This window comes from Notolabrus celidotus, chromosome 22 (assembly GCF_009762535.1).
Source record: "Notolabrus celidotus isolate fNotCel1 chromosome 22, fNotCel1.pri, whole genome shotgun sequence".
In the NCBI taxonomy this organism is placed as follows: Eukaryota; Metazoa; Chordata; class Actinopteri; order Labriformes; family Labridae; genus Notolabrus; species Notolabrus celidotus.
In genome coordinates, this window is record NC_048293.1 from 11,241,999 (window position 1) to 11,254,705 (window position 12,707).

The 12,707-nt window shown below is 39.5% G+C and overlaps 1 protein-coding gene across 3 annotated transcripts in view; it reads left to right on the plus strand.

Annotated features, from left to right (window-relative positions):
- scaf8 (SR-related CTD-associated factor 8) overlaps positions 1–12,707 on the plus strand; it is a 37,642-nt gene that overhangs the window by 5,134 nt on the left and 19,801 nt on the right. Inside the window, exon 3 of one of the 3 annotated variants that reach the window (XM_034674865.1) lies at positions 3,541–3,635. The exons of the other annotated variants lie outside the window; for them this stretch is intronic. The gene's annotated coding sequence lies outside the window, so the exon portion shown is untranslated. The remainder of the gene's footprint in view (positions 1–3,540; positions 3,636–12,707) is intronic. 3 annotated transcript variants of the gene reach the window in all.

Below are 12,707 nucleotides of genomic sequence, written 5' to 3' on the forward strand. Positions count from 1 at the left end.
ATCAGTGGTCTACAGTAGGGGTTCCCAAAGTGGGGGTCGCCAGGCACTCATTGGGTGTCGTGATATATATATATATATTTTAAAGTAATCTAACATTTCATATTTTGCCATTACTGTAAATATATATATTTTAAGTAACTCACTTATAAATGAAACCTTGCAAATACAAGTCTTTTCATTAGTTTTCTGCCTTTCTGAGATCACTCCTAAGGCTAGGGTTAGAGTTGGGGTTAGTTTACAGTTAATAAACAAAAGCATCTGTAGCAGCAGGTAATTCATAACAGCACAGGAAACACAGCCACATGTGCATGTAGGTGGCTACTTTTCTGCAGACTAGGTCAACGACTAGGAAACATAAACGGTCTTGGTGACATCGCTTGCTCTCTCCTCTGCTCTAAGTCTGTCTGCAGCAGACCTAAACATAACCTGTGTTTTAATTAGATGCTGAAAGAACATAGCAAACGTCAGCATTAGCTGACCTGTAAGTGTGGAGAGTGAGGAGTGTAGTGCCTGAGGAGGAGAGTGTAGGACATGAGCAGCAAACAGACCAAATCTAACCTACCTTTCTGCATGTTTGTGCAGAGGTGTAGACTTGTTTATCGTCTTTAGTGCACAATCGCAATAAAGAAATAACATTTAAATGTTCTGTTTCACTATTGTCTTCTTTAACAGTGCAATATCCCTTTAGCTGACAACTGCTGCTTGCTCGCTCTCTTTCTGTCTTTGATTATGGAAGCTTCGGGATGAAAATGTAGTAAGAAAAAAAAGTTTTTAGACCATGGGCAGTTAGCTCACCTTCGTTGTCATCTGGAAATGAAGATGTTTTGAGGCAGACACTTGCTAAGCCCAATCATTGTTGATAAAGGGAACAGTCAGACACATGTCAGGCTGCATGGTCTTTGGTAGTGGAATAATGTCTCATCTCCTGTGGCTCTCTAGTGATTTTTCCACACATTCGGTTCTACAGATGAGGCAGGGCAACTTCTGCAAAATACCTGCAGCTGGTTAGCACATGCCAGGGGGTGGATAGTTTTAAGGTTGTGGATAAACCACTGTATATATATGGGCACCATATCTTAAGCGATATGCAGCAATACTGCATCACAAACCGCTATCCACCAGATCCCTTCATCGTTTACACCAAGTGCAAAGGGAAAAAGATTCTGCTAATGTTGGCTGCTTTTTAGCAAGTGTTTGTGGGCTGCAGCTGTCTTGTGCATCACTTAGTGAGACATTTATTCCACTTGGCTGCATGCCTTTTTTTTAAAAAGATGTTGAAGTGATTTAGTTGTCCTGCCGCTTTTAGCTGCAACAAACTTTGGACATGGTTTCTATTTTAGGTCTGACGCAGCAAAGCGGAACAGTTCCAAACAAATGATTAGACTGCCTTTTTAGGAGCAAACTCTTAATACTGGCGGCCATGTTGTTGTTCTGTGTTTCTCTGTGGGAAATAAATGAGGGGGAAGGTGTGAGCGAAGGAGCTCAACAGGAGCAGCGGAGGGAGTTGCAGAGAAAATCTAGATTCAAAATGTCCAACGTTGTCCTAAACCATGAATACGAATGACACCTGCATGAACATGAAGTGAGACGACATGTGGGAAGAAAACAGGCGCAGAACCAGATTTCTTATAAACTGTAAAAATTGAGTTGAGAGTCATGGTGGTATTTTGTATATCATCAACTACTTCTATTGAGTGCATTTTAAAGTATGTTAAAGACTTGTGACAGTAGCTTATTTAAGTGTAACTGAGAATTTCTCAATCTTCTGTCAACATTACAAGACGCTAGGGATGTACATTTTAAATATTTTCTGTGATCGATTTTTGAAAATGTTAACGATCAATTATTAATTAATCAATAAAGCCAAATATTGTTATTCTTATGACAAAAACAAGGCCAAATACATTTTTTCCCCCTAAATTATATTTTTTACAGCAACAAAATGCATATAACTGACGGTACTGAATACAGGTACATGTTTAACACACTGATTATCAACGATCAGGCTCATATAAATATTCTCTGGGACATAATCTTATAATGTGAAGGCTCATAATACTAACAGCTGCCAGCTGAGCGTCTCTGCTGTGTGCAATACCTTTAACAGCTGATTCACTTTGATACATGCTTTAAACTTAAAACACCTCCCTGATAGCTGAGTGTAATATGAGACCACATGATGTTTGTTCCACTTGACGGAAAATTGAAAACAAACATTTGTGTTTCGAGTAATTTCTTAACAACCAATTCATTGATTAATTGGGTAAATCCCTAGTTACGATAATACAATAAAATATAATGTTAATTTAGAGCTGTAACCTGATATTGAAGTGCTGTAAATACAGGAAATAAAATGCCATCCAGCGGACTAATCACAGGGCTTGCAGTTGGTACAACTAATAGTTATATTTTGGAGGAGTTGCGCGTAGGCCTCTGCCTCGGTATGGGGGCTACGCAGGCTACAGCATTGATCCTCCACAGAAATATAAACCAGGGTTAAGTGATGGAAGTTTGTTTCTGGTGCTGCAGCAGAATAGCTGTGTACAAAGGGCTCGAAATTTGCCACCAACTGTACTGACAAACCACCACAGTCTGCAGAGAAACCAAGACACCGATATTCTCTGGTTCAACGCCCATTCTGTAAATGCGCTGAGTAATGTGTAATGCCTCCTCTTTAATGTACACATACGTATGACATGTTTTATTGATGCTTGTTATTGTATCTGGCTTGTTCCGATGGAAATCTGCATCCAGTGCAAGTTGGGTTTTTTTGTACAAGTTTGTAAAACATAACTGCTGCTAGAGAGAGAGATGTGGAGAGAGATACAATAAAGAGAGAGGTAAAGCAGAATAAACAGTGATGAGTCACTGCCACCAAAGTTATTCTGTATGTTTGCGTGAAACACTGCCACCCAAAATGGAAAGTAATCCTTGGAAGTGTTGGAAACAGAATATGATATTGTGGATGCTTCACCATTTTTTTATCCTTTCAATGAGAACAGTTTGACAACCTAACAAAGCATCACGTTTGATTACTAATCGCATCACAGTGTAGCACTGACATGTCATTTTTAGGCAAAATGAAACTTTGTAATGTGCAAACGTGTTGCAGCAAAGTTTAAACAGGATCCACAAAGAAGAACTATTTCATTTTGTACTTTATCTCCACTCATGTTCATCATAACTTACACATTTGGTAATAATTCCTGCCCCCTTTGCCTTTCGTCAGTTGCCTATAAAAGATGGTTCGGTCAAGTTTACCCTGAGAACAGAGATTGAGCTTCCAGAAAAGATTTTATCAACAAACACTGACCCCGCTTTTATGACTGTCTGTGGAAATGGGTAACTTATACCAGAGAAGAAAAACCTCAATACAACAAGATTTCAAAGTCAGACAACCACGACACTGGTCCTTAATAATAACTGACAATGTTTTCTTGTCCTACTTTTACTCTTTGTTTTTTTAGGAACTGCTGTGCTATGTTAGTGTTGCTCTGCCTCATTTTGCTTATGAATAACACCTGTTTCCCCTTCCCTCAGCAGCTCTCCCAGCTCCCCCAAAGCACTGAAAATGAAGCAGGAGGATGGGGTGGAGAGAGTTACAAAGAGATAAAGAGAATCCCTAACCAGCTTAGGTAGGAGTATGGGTTGTTTCAAAAGGAAGATGGAAGAAGACTAAAATCTCTTAAACTTAATTTGCTCCCACACACCCAGAGAATTGGGGATTTTGCTGTTGGCACATTTGTTACACTCCCTCCTCTGATTGTCATCATCTGGCTGATGTTGGCTGTGAGCTCTTGATTGTGTTGGAATTTTTCTTATTAAGGTTTCTGACTCCAATGTTTTAATTGAAGTCAAGTACTGCACTTTTCTTTCTTGTTTTTATAAAGTAAAGTGTTGCTTAATGAGGCGGTAGTGGAGCATGAACACACAAAAGACAAGTGATTTAAGACTTGCAACACAGATTCAGTAATTCTGCATTCACCTCAGTATATGAGACATCAGGGACGGCTGTGGCTTAGTGATAGTCGGTCGTCTCTCAACATGCTTTCATGCTCGCTGTCCAGATGCTGAAGTGTTCTTGGGCAAGACACTGAACCCCAAACTGCCCCTGGTGGCTGTGTCAGTGCTGTTTGAATGGGATTAGTTAATACTGATGAGTGCTTTACACAGCAGCCTCTACCATCAGTGTATGAATGTGGTGTGAATAGGGGTGGGCGTAATTGACATAAAATAATATCTTAATATTTGGGGGATTCTGCAGATAACAGTAATTGACAATATCATGCTCTTTTTTTTGCATATTTAATAAAATATGGTCTTATTTGTTATTTGAAACTGAGCCATTTAAGTAAGTACAATACAAAGACGCTGAAATAACCAGAGCAGGTATTGAGATCAGACTGTGCAAGCGTTGGTAAATTATTTGAAAGTTGCCTACAAGATTTGTTAATTTAAAATTATACACAAAGACCAACAAATCTATTTCAAGAGCATTTTAAACTGACACTTCCTTTTAATATATTGAATGTAGTTGGTGACAGCGTTGGTTATTTCCTGCCCTCTGTTGCCCGTCATGTCGTAAGGCACTCGTTTCTAAAATGACCCTGCTAAAGTTGACTGAGTGTGTTTTTGTTTAGCGATAGCTGATCGATCGTGGTCAACCGCTGACTCTTGAAGCCTTTCATTTTCTGTGCCGTTGTAAATTAGCAGATTGTGAAACAAGTTAGTTGTCAAGCTGTCGGTAACAGCGACCGCTTTCTGATTTAGTCTTTTGTTTTGGGCAACAGCCATCTTTTCAAAGCCAAACCACCTCCATGCGAGTGAGGATGATCCACATCAAGCAGTTAAATCTAACATCGTTAATTCAGAAGCTGTTTGTGTTTTGTCTCCTGAAGTCGTTCTTTCACCCATTCTGAACTTATAGAGGTAGCTACTAGAAATATTAACAATAAATCCATTATCGATTAATTGTTAATAACTTACTCGAACACGTTGTTTAGTTCATGATTTTCTATCCCGTGTAACGAACATCACGTCGTCTCATATTTCATTCAGCTATTAGGAAGGTGTTTTAAGGTTTAAAGCATGTTTCGATGTGAATCAGCTGATTTAAGGATGATTAATACATCTGCGTCTCCCCTACGCAGCAGGGGCTGACACGACCATGAGCACCACATACATGTGTGTCGATGTATAACGATACTCTTTCGAAACGCTTGAGGGCAGTGTGGTCTCTCTGATAGCCGGTGCCTGCTTCCAGCCCCGCCATGATCTCTGTTTACGTTTCCATAGCAATTCAGAGCGTGTCATGTAAATCTACAGCTGATACATGTTGCTGTTTATCATACAGACATGATTACATGGAAGAATAGAGAGGAGGAGATGAAATACACGGCTGATCCCGGAAGTGCTGTAAATGCAGGACATACAATGCCACCAAGCGGACCAATCACAGGGCTCGCGATCCGTGTCGATTCGACACGTAGTAACATTTTGGAGGAGGTGCATGTCAGCTACGTGTGCAGGCCTCTATGTAGGTACAGGAGCTTCGCAGACCTCTGGTGCAGGCTACGCTGTCGATTTGACGCAGAAGTATAAATCAGGCTTTAAGGTGTTGCGCGCAGCGGAGAAGCTCAGCTGGTGGATGTGGCTGTGGGACCGGTCTCCACGAGCAGTTTTTTTTTCTCTGCCTCTGGACTGATTAAGGTCCAGTTGCACTCCCGGCTAACACCTGACCATATACACATGCCTATTTTCTCAATAAGTACGAGTAGGAAGAAAACTGGACACTGCGGTTCTGAAATATGTTTCTGTTCAGTTCTCTTGTTGCAGTAAATCCACATGTTGTAGCCTGAGCCTTCACTTTACATTGCTGTATGTCCGCAGAGATAATTTTTTATAAGTCTGCTCCACACGTTGATTTTTCAGCCTGTTTAACATTTTGTAAACCTCAATATGATCTGTAGTTATTCAACACCTTCAGTTTATTGCCATTGTGTCGATAAGGAAAATTGGATTTAGGGGAAAAAACACATATGGAATTGTTTTTGACTGTTTTTTTTAATGATAATCTCTGTGATTGTTAACATTTCTAAAGATCGATCACAGGGATGACTTAAAATTGACATCCCTAGTAGCTATGCTAAGTTAGCCTGTTGTTATGCGTGAACACTGCTGTGTTCTCAGTGCTCAAGTGCAATAGTCTGTCCTAAAAGGCTTGATATTATGAAGTGAATGTGTGTGGACTCTTGTGGCGTGTTCTGGTTGTCTCTTGCAAGTCTAAGTGACATATTGTCTAAGTGACATATTCAATATTGACATTTCGCACATAGTTAAAGGGATATTTCAGTATTTTTTTATTTGAGTGGTATGAGACTCCAACCCAAGCACTCATCTGGGTTTACTACTGAAAAATGTGCCGTCAGAAGCGCTGTTTTAGCACTATATGTGGATGCAACGCACACACGTGTTCGTCCACCTGCTGTGTGATCAGCTAATCGGGTCTATAATGTATGTGTCACTGATATATTGTTAATCTCAGTATTGTATAATGTTAAGCCCCAAATGTCTAAGACTGTGTCTTCACACTTCCGTTCTGCTTATCTAGTTTTCTGATTTACCTCCTGAATATTAAAGAAAGTCCGTAACAAACTTTGGCGTTCAGTACAGCAGTGGAATGGTTGGTGAGCGTTGCAGACTGTAGCCTGATGTGAACTGCTTTTTCCTTTCTGAGCATCGAGCTCGCTTTTTCCTCTAGAAACTCAAGCTCATAAAGCTGTTCAAGTGTGTCCGCATATCATCAGCCCTGTCAAAATCACCCTTTAATAAGTCTGATTGTATTTCTGTCTCTTTGACACCAGCAGACCCGAAACAGCTGATCATAGGCGTGTGTTGCATCCACAAATGGGCTTTCTGATGGCAAAGTGAAGTGCTGGAAAATGTCTCAGCGGAGAGCACACTAATGGAGATGAGTACTTGGGCCTGAGTCTCTCAAAATTAGCTTAATTACGACACACTTGGCCCCGTCTGCAGAAGACTGTTGCCTAGCTTGCTGTTTCTCCTGGCAGATTTTCATTGATGGGGCCGAGCTGACGAGCATCCATCGTGGCAAATGACATGTGACTGATACAACCCAACTTTAAAAATACTGAAATATCCCTTTAACAATGATCAATATATAATCTTAGACAATGTATAGCACACCCCTTGGTGTGAATGAGAGAAAGTGACACATAACATAAAAGTGCTTTGAGTGGTCAGAGGACATTTACCACTTCTATTTGATATCACAGAGCATTGGCTGGTGATGTTGGTGTGGTCTGTAATGGATACTGTTTCAGGGTGTGTACAAACTACCATCTTATGAGTTATCTTTGGTTGTTTGGTACTGTCATTACAGAAGAATATGACTGTGAACATGGTGATTTTGATTTTGATTTGAGAAGCATTTTGTTACTTGCACACCTGGCAACATAAATTGAACTCATACAGCGTTACATGTGTGACCATGTGCTTTTTGTTTTCGCCTTACTTAATATATTAGGTAGGAAAATAATGAACGGGATGGATATAAACGTATGACTTCTCCAGCCACAGCTTCAGTTTTTTCAGTTTAGCAGCTACGGCAACTCTCTAGGAACATATCATTCCACCACAAACAAAAGCACAACAAATACAGAACCGTCTGCAACACCTGCGACATGTTGGTTAAAAAAAGTGATGACTGGAAGTACTTAGAGAAAAACTATGACGTTAGTGTGCAGTGCAAGATATGTGGTGTTAAACTTGCATACCATAGAAATACTAGTTTGATGCTTAACCACATGCGCTTCAAGAACAAGGAGAAAACAGTGGAGACAGACAACAGGCAGTCTCGCGTCACTTCTTTTGCTCGCCCTGTTAGCACACGTCGTTGTGACGAAACCAGAGCGGAGAAGATCAGCCTGCTAATAACCAAAATGGACTTATTTATATTTTTTTGTTTACGGTTCGAAAATAATGATAATTGCGAGTACTTGAGTAGTCGTTCATTAGGTAATTCGAGTAATCCAGTACAAAGATTACTGTAAATTCCCATCCCTACCCTGAGGTTTGTCTCTTTCATAGTACATAGAGCCTGAATGTTTGCTTTGGCAAACCAACAGAGATGTCTCCAAACACACTCAGGCTGTATTTTTTATGTTGGCAACTAGAATGAGAGTACTTTATGGTCCCTCGTCTGCTGATCCAAGCCTGTGTATTTTTATTGACAATGCAGTTCAAGGGCTAGTTGAACTAAAGGCGAAACTGAACAGAAAAGACACGTCATGTTGTCACCAGTTATCCGTTTTCATGTGCATGCATAGACTGTATCTGTGTGTCAAAATGTAAACATGCAGTGATGCTGCTGCCACCATAGACACCCGGAAAACGCCGAAGCAAGACAGATTTTCAGACGGTGTCCTGGTGCTTTTTTGCATTGTAGGCACACAAAGGAACCACTAACAGGAGTCTCTAAGCTTAATGTATACACCTTAGTGCACATACATTGCAGTGTTGTGAAAATTGTATTCAAGTAGATGGTGCGTTTTGTTTAAGTAGAAGTTACAGGGCTGTTGAAGCTTGAAATATCATCAGAAATAATTGATGGCATGCATTCAGTCGTTTACATTTATCAGAAAGTACACATGTTGCTCCACCTGTTCTGTCTTGTCTCTCTCCTTCTCCACAGTGGTGTCAGAGTCACTGTCAGAGGGCGGGACACAGGGTGGTAAAAGTAGGGGAGGGGTTTGATTTAAAGTTCCAAAGATAGAAAAAACTGCATTTATTCGATTTAAATTCCTGTATTGTTCATAGTGCAGTTCAAAGGAGAAGCACCGGAACACCATTTTCCCCAATATTGTGCACCCCTAATGCAATGTTATTTGATGCAAATGTATGGGATAGCAAGCAACACATTTTTTCCTTTGCTTTCTGCTATATTGGTGTTGAAACAAAGAGGAATCAAAGATAAATAGTTTGTTTTTTTGTCAGTCACACTTGCTGCGAGTGAGCAATACTCTTGTTATCTTATATCAGTTGACGGGACTGGCTTTTTTTTTTTCATGTTGACACTTAGAATTTTTAGTAAGAGCCTAATATGATAAATCTAATATTTCCATTATCCTATGTTACAATCATATTTGATATTTTGAATTGGTGGTTCTCCAACAACTATGATCTACATACCTTTTGTTTTGGCTGGCATCTCCACCCAGCTAATGAGTGGTCTGCAGTAAACTAGGCTAACCTTTGCTGAGCTTACATCTTATACACCAGCTGCTTATAAACCTGAAACTGCCTCGAGGTGGTTCTGTCCTCTTGTTTTGTGGCTCTCTCGCTTCTGTCTTCCCACTTTTCTTTTTCCAAACAAAGAAGGCTTTGATATGAACAATCTTATAAACTCTCATCCTCAAATATCGCACATGATTTTTGCAGCAACACAAGCCTGTGTGTAGTCATTAACACAATCCTAAATATGCTTTTGATTTATGCAGATGTTAATACTGCTATACATGACAAGGACAAAATATTTATTCATTCATTCATGTAGAGAAAACATACTGTATAAAAAATGGACGTAGTATCCGTGACGTCACCCATCCTTTTCTGAAGCGCTGTTTAGAGGCCAATCGGCGGCGGCAGCCATATTGCTGCTGTGAGCGATTGTGCCGCAATCAATCAATCAATCAATCTTTATTTGTATAGCGCCAAATCACAACAAACGTTATCTCAAGACGCTTTTACAAACATAGGAGGTCTAGACCACACTATGTCAAATTATGAACAGAGACCCAACTTCAAGACAGGGTAAGACTCAGTCTGACCCCACCTTAATCCATCATGAGCATTGCACATCGCAGTATTTAGCTAGTTACAGTGGTGAGGAAAAACGTCCTTTTAACAGGCAGAAACCTCAGGCAGAACCAGACTCATGTTAGACAGCCATCATGCCTCGACTGAGTTGGGTCTGGAAAGACAGATAGAGGGGAGTAAGAAAGAGGCGGGGTTTGAGCCTCCTAGCCAACAGCTACAGTGTTCCCGCCTGTCAATCAAGTCAGCTGTGCCTCTCATTGGAAGACTAGTAATCTCAATATCTTTGAAATTTCCGCATTAAAAAAAATAAATGCCCCCCCCCGTACAGTGTGTGCTGATCCAAAAATGAGCTATCCAGACTACACTCATCTTTTGTACCAGGCTGTAAACATATTTATTTCTGCTGTAAAGATCAGCTTTTTTGAATTGTTGTGTATGTGGTTTCCGGTACTTTCGGAGCCAGTCTCAAGCGGATCCCAGATGAACTACAGTTTCTAGCACTTCCGCATTGGACTCATATCTTTAGACCGGAGGTTGCCGCTTTAGAAAGAAACGTCTAACAGAAATCTTAATTTTAAACAAGGGTAGGGAACCTTAGAAACATTCAAATTGAAGATTACACTTGCAGTTTTTTTTAACTAAAATACCTCAAAGGCACTCTCCAAAACAAAAGAAAATGTACTGCCTCTATAAACATTGCAGGATGAGCCCATAATAACTATTATTTTACCTGAAAACTTTAACAATTGTAGCAAATGATGCCTCTAAAACAAACTGCTCACATGGGAACGGTTTCTAAGGCAGTTTCGTTTTGAGGCAGTTGAAGATAACATCTGCTATTTGACACAGTCACTGATTGTGTGTCTGCCCACTTACTCTTTTGATCAGATTTGAGGACTAAGTCTCCCTTTGATTTGATTCCCTGTACATTTGATAACAAACAGGTGACTTAAACTATTATGTTAATAGTCTATTAATAATCCATTTATTGGGATAAACATGAACCCAAATTGAGGTTCTGTAAAACATTTAACAACAAGAACAATATCTTAAAAGCCATAACAATACAGTTTAGAGTCTGACACCACCAGGAATACTCTGACATCTGCTGTCTGTGGGAATGAGGAGGATCTGTTTATATTGTGCTGTGTGATTTGGAGACAAACTTTAAAAGCCATGTTTGTTTGTTTTTTAACAACTTTTTGGAACTGCTGATGATTGATTTAACACACAGTACATTGACATGTGTTTGTTTGTGCACTTTGGGATCATGATGAGCTCAATTACATTTGATAAAAGGATAAAAAGCAATTTTGATGCTCCTGTACATTCAAAGTAGTGTCAAACACATCACTGCAAGGTCCTTAGCCTTGATGGACCCCATGAGTATGGTTATAGAATGTGTGGAGACAAAGAGGTTGCAAATGATCACCTTTATAACACAATACCGTCTCTAGTTTTGCGCTGCCTTTCACACAGATGGATAATAACGTGTGATATTTCACTATTTTACTACTTCTTTGTATCAAACAGTGCTTCAGATCTCCTCTTACTCTCACAATGTCTGTGTTTATATTGCAAGAACCAGCTGGTGATGCTGCGACTTCAAGCAGTAGCTTGTCATAAGTTATTATGTCCCACCGCCTGCTGTAGTAAGAAGCCATAAGCTCACCCCTATAACACACGGTGTTGTACAGTGCTGTGCAGGTTTACACTTTGAAGACGTATTGCACATCTAAGTTTTTTGCCTGACACACAATATTTCAGTGCAAGTGAATACTCACATCTGCCAAATGAGCAGTGTGCATATGTTAAATGTTGATCACTGCTGAACATTGTTTACACTAAGGTGAGGAATAACAAAACAGGGATGTCAACTCATGAGACTTGAATTATCCATGAGGATGTTAGTTGAACTCAGACTTCTGATTTCAAAAGGACAGCAGTGAGCTGTCTTGGCTGTTTTCGTTGAGTGCTTTGCTGTGAACTTACTTCAAAGTAAAGTAGTGCTCATCTGTTAGCTGCCAGCTGAAGACACAGATATACGTATGATGCATATATATCTATTATATTCATTATTAACACAATATTCAATAAATCAATCAATCTGTATTGATATATAGTGCAATATCACAACAAACATTATCTCAAGACACTTTTACAAACATAGCAGGTCGAGACTTTACACAATGTTAAATCATTGACAATCAAGACAGGATAAGATCCAGTCTTATCTCATCTTAATCAGAGCAGAGCACTTTGCAGTGTCTAGCTTGTTACAGCAGCAAGGAAAAACTTCCTTTTAACAGGCAGAAACCTCGAGCAGAACCAGACTCATGTTAGACAGCCATCTGCCTCGACAGAGTTGGGGTTGGAAAGAGTGATAGAGGAGAATAAGAGAGAGAGATGATGGTGAATTTTGATTGGCACTGTGAATTTGAATGTATCGGCTACTAAGGCAGCTGCAAGTTATGAAATATATAATATAAGATAATATAAGATATGCTGAAATTTTGCATAACAATTCAAATGTATTAAAAAAAAAGTAAAGTGCTCTTTAATGTTATTTGGTGTCAAATGCATAAATTATGAGGTTACTTCTGAAACAAAAATCATCCATTCAATGACTCAAATCTTGATTTGAATAGTGAATTTTTGGATCTGTGGAATCTCTTTTTAAAAATGTAATTCAAAACATTTTTTACTAGTAGGCAGTTTAATACCTCTTCATAGGTGAATTAGAACAATATCTGTTAGAATCTCCTTGAAATACAAGCCCTAAAAAATACTTGTAGCCTGTGCCTGTAAAAATCAGTTTAATACTGCTGTGCACCCCACGGTGTTCTGACTTATTTAGAATAAACAGACCT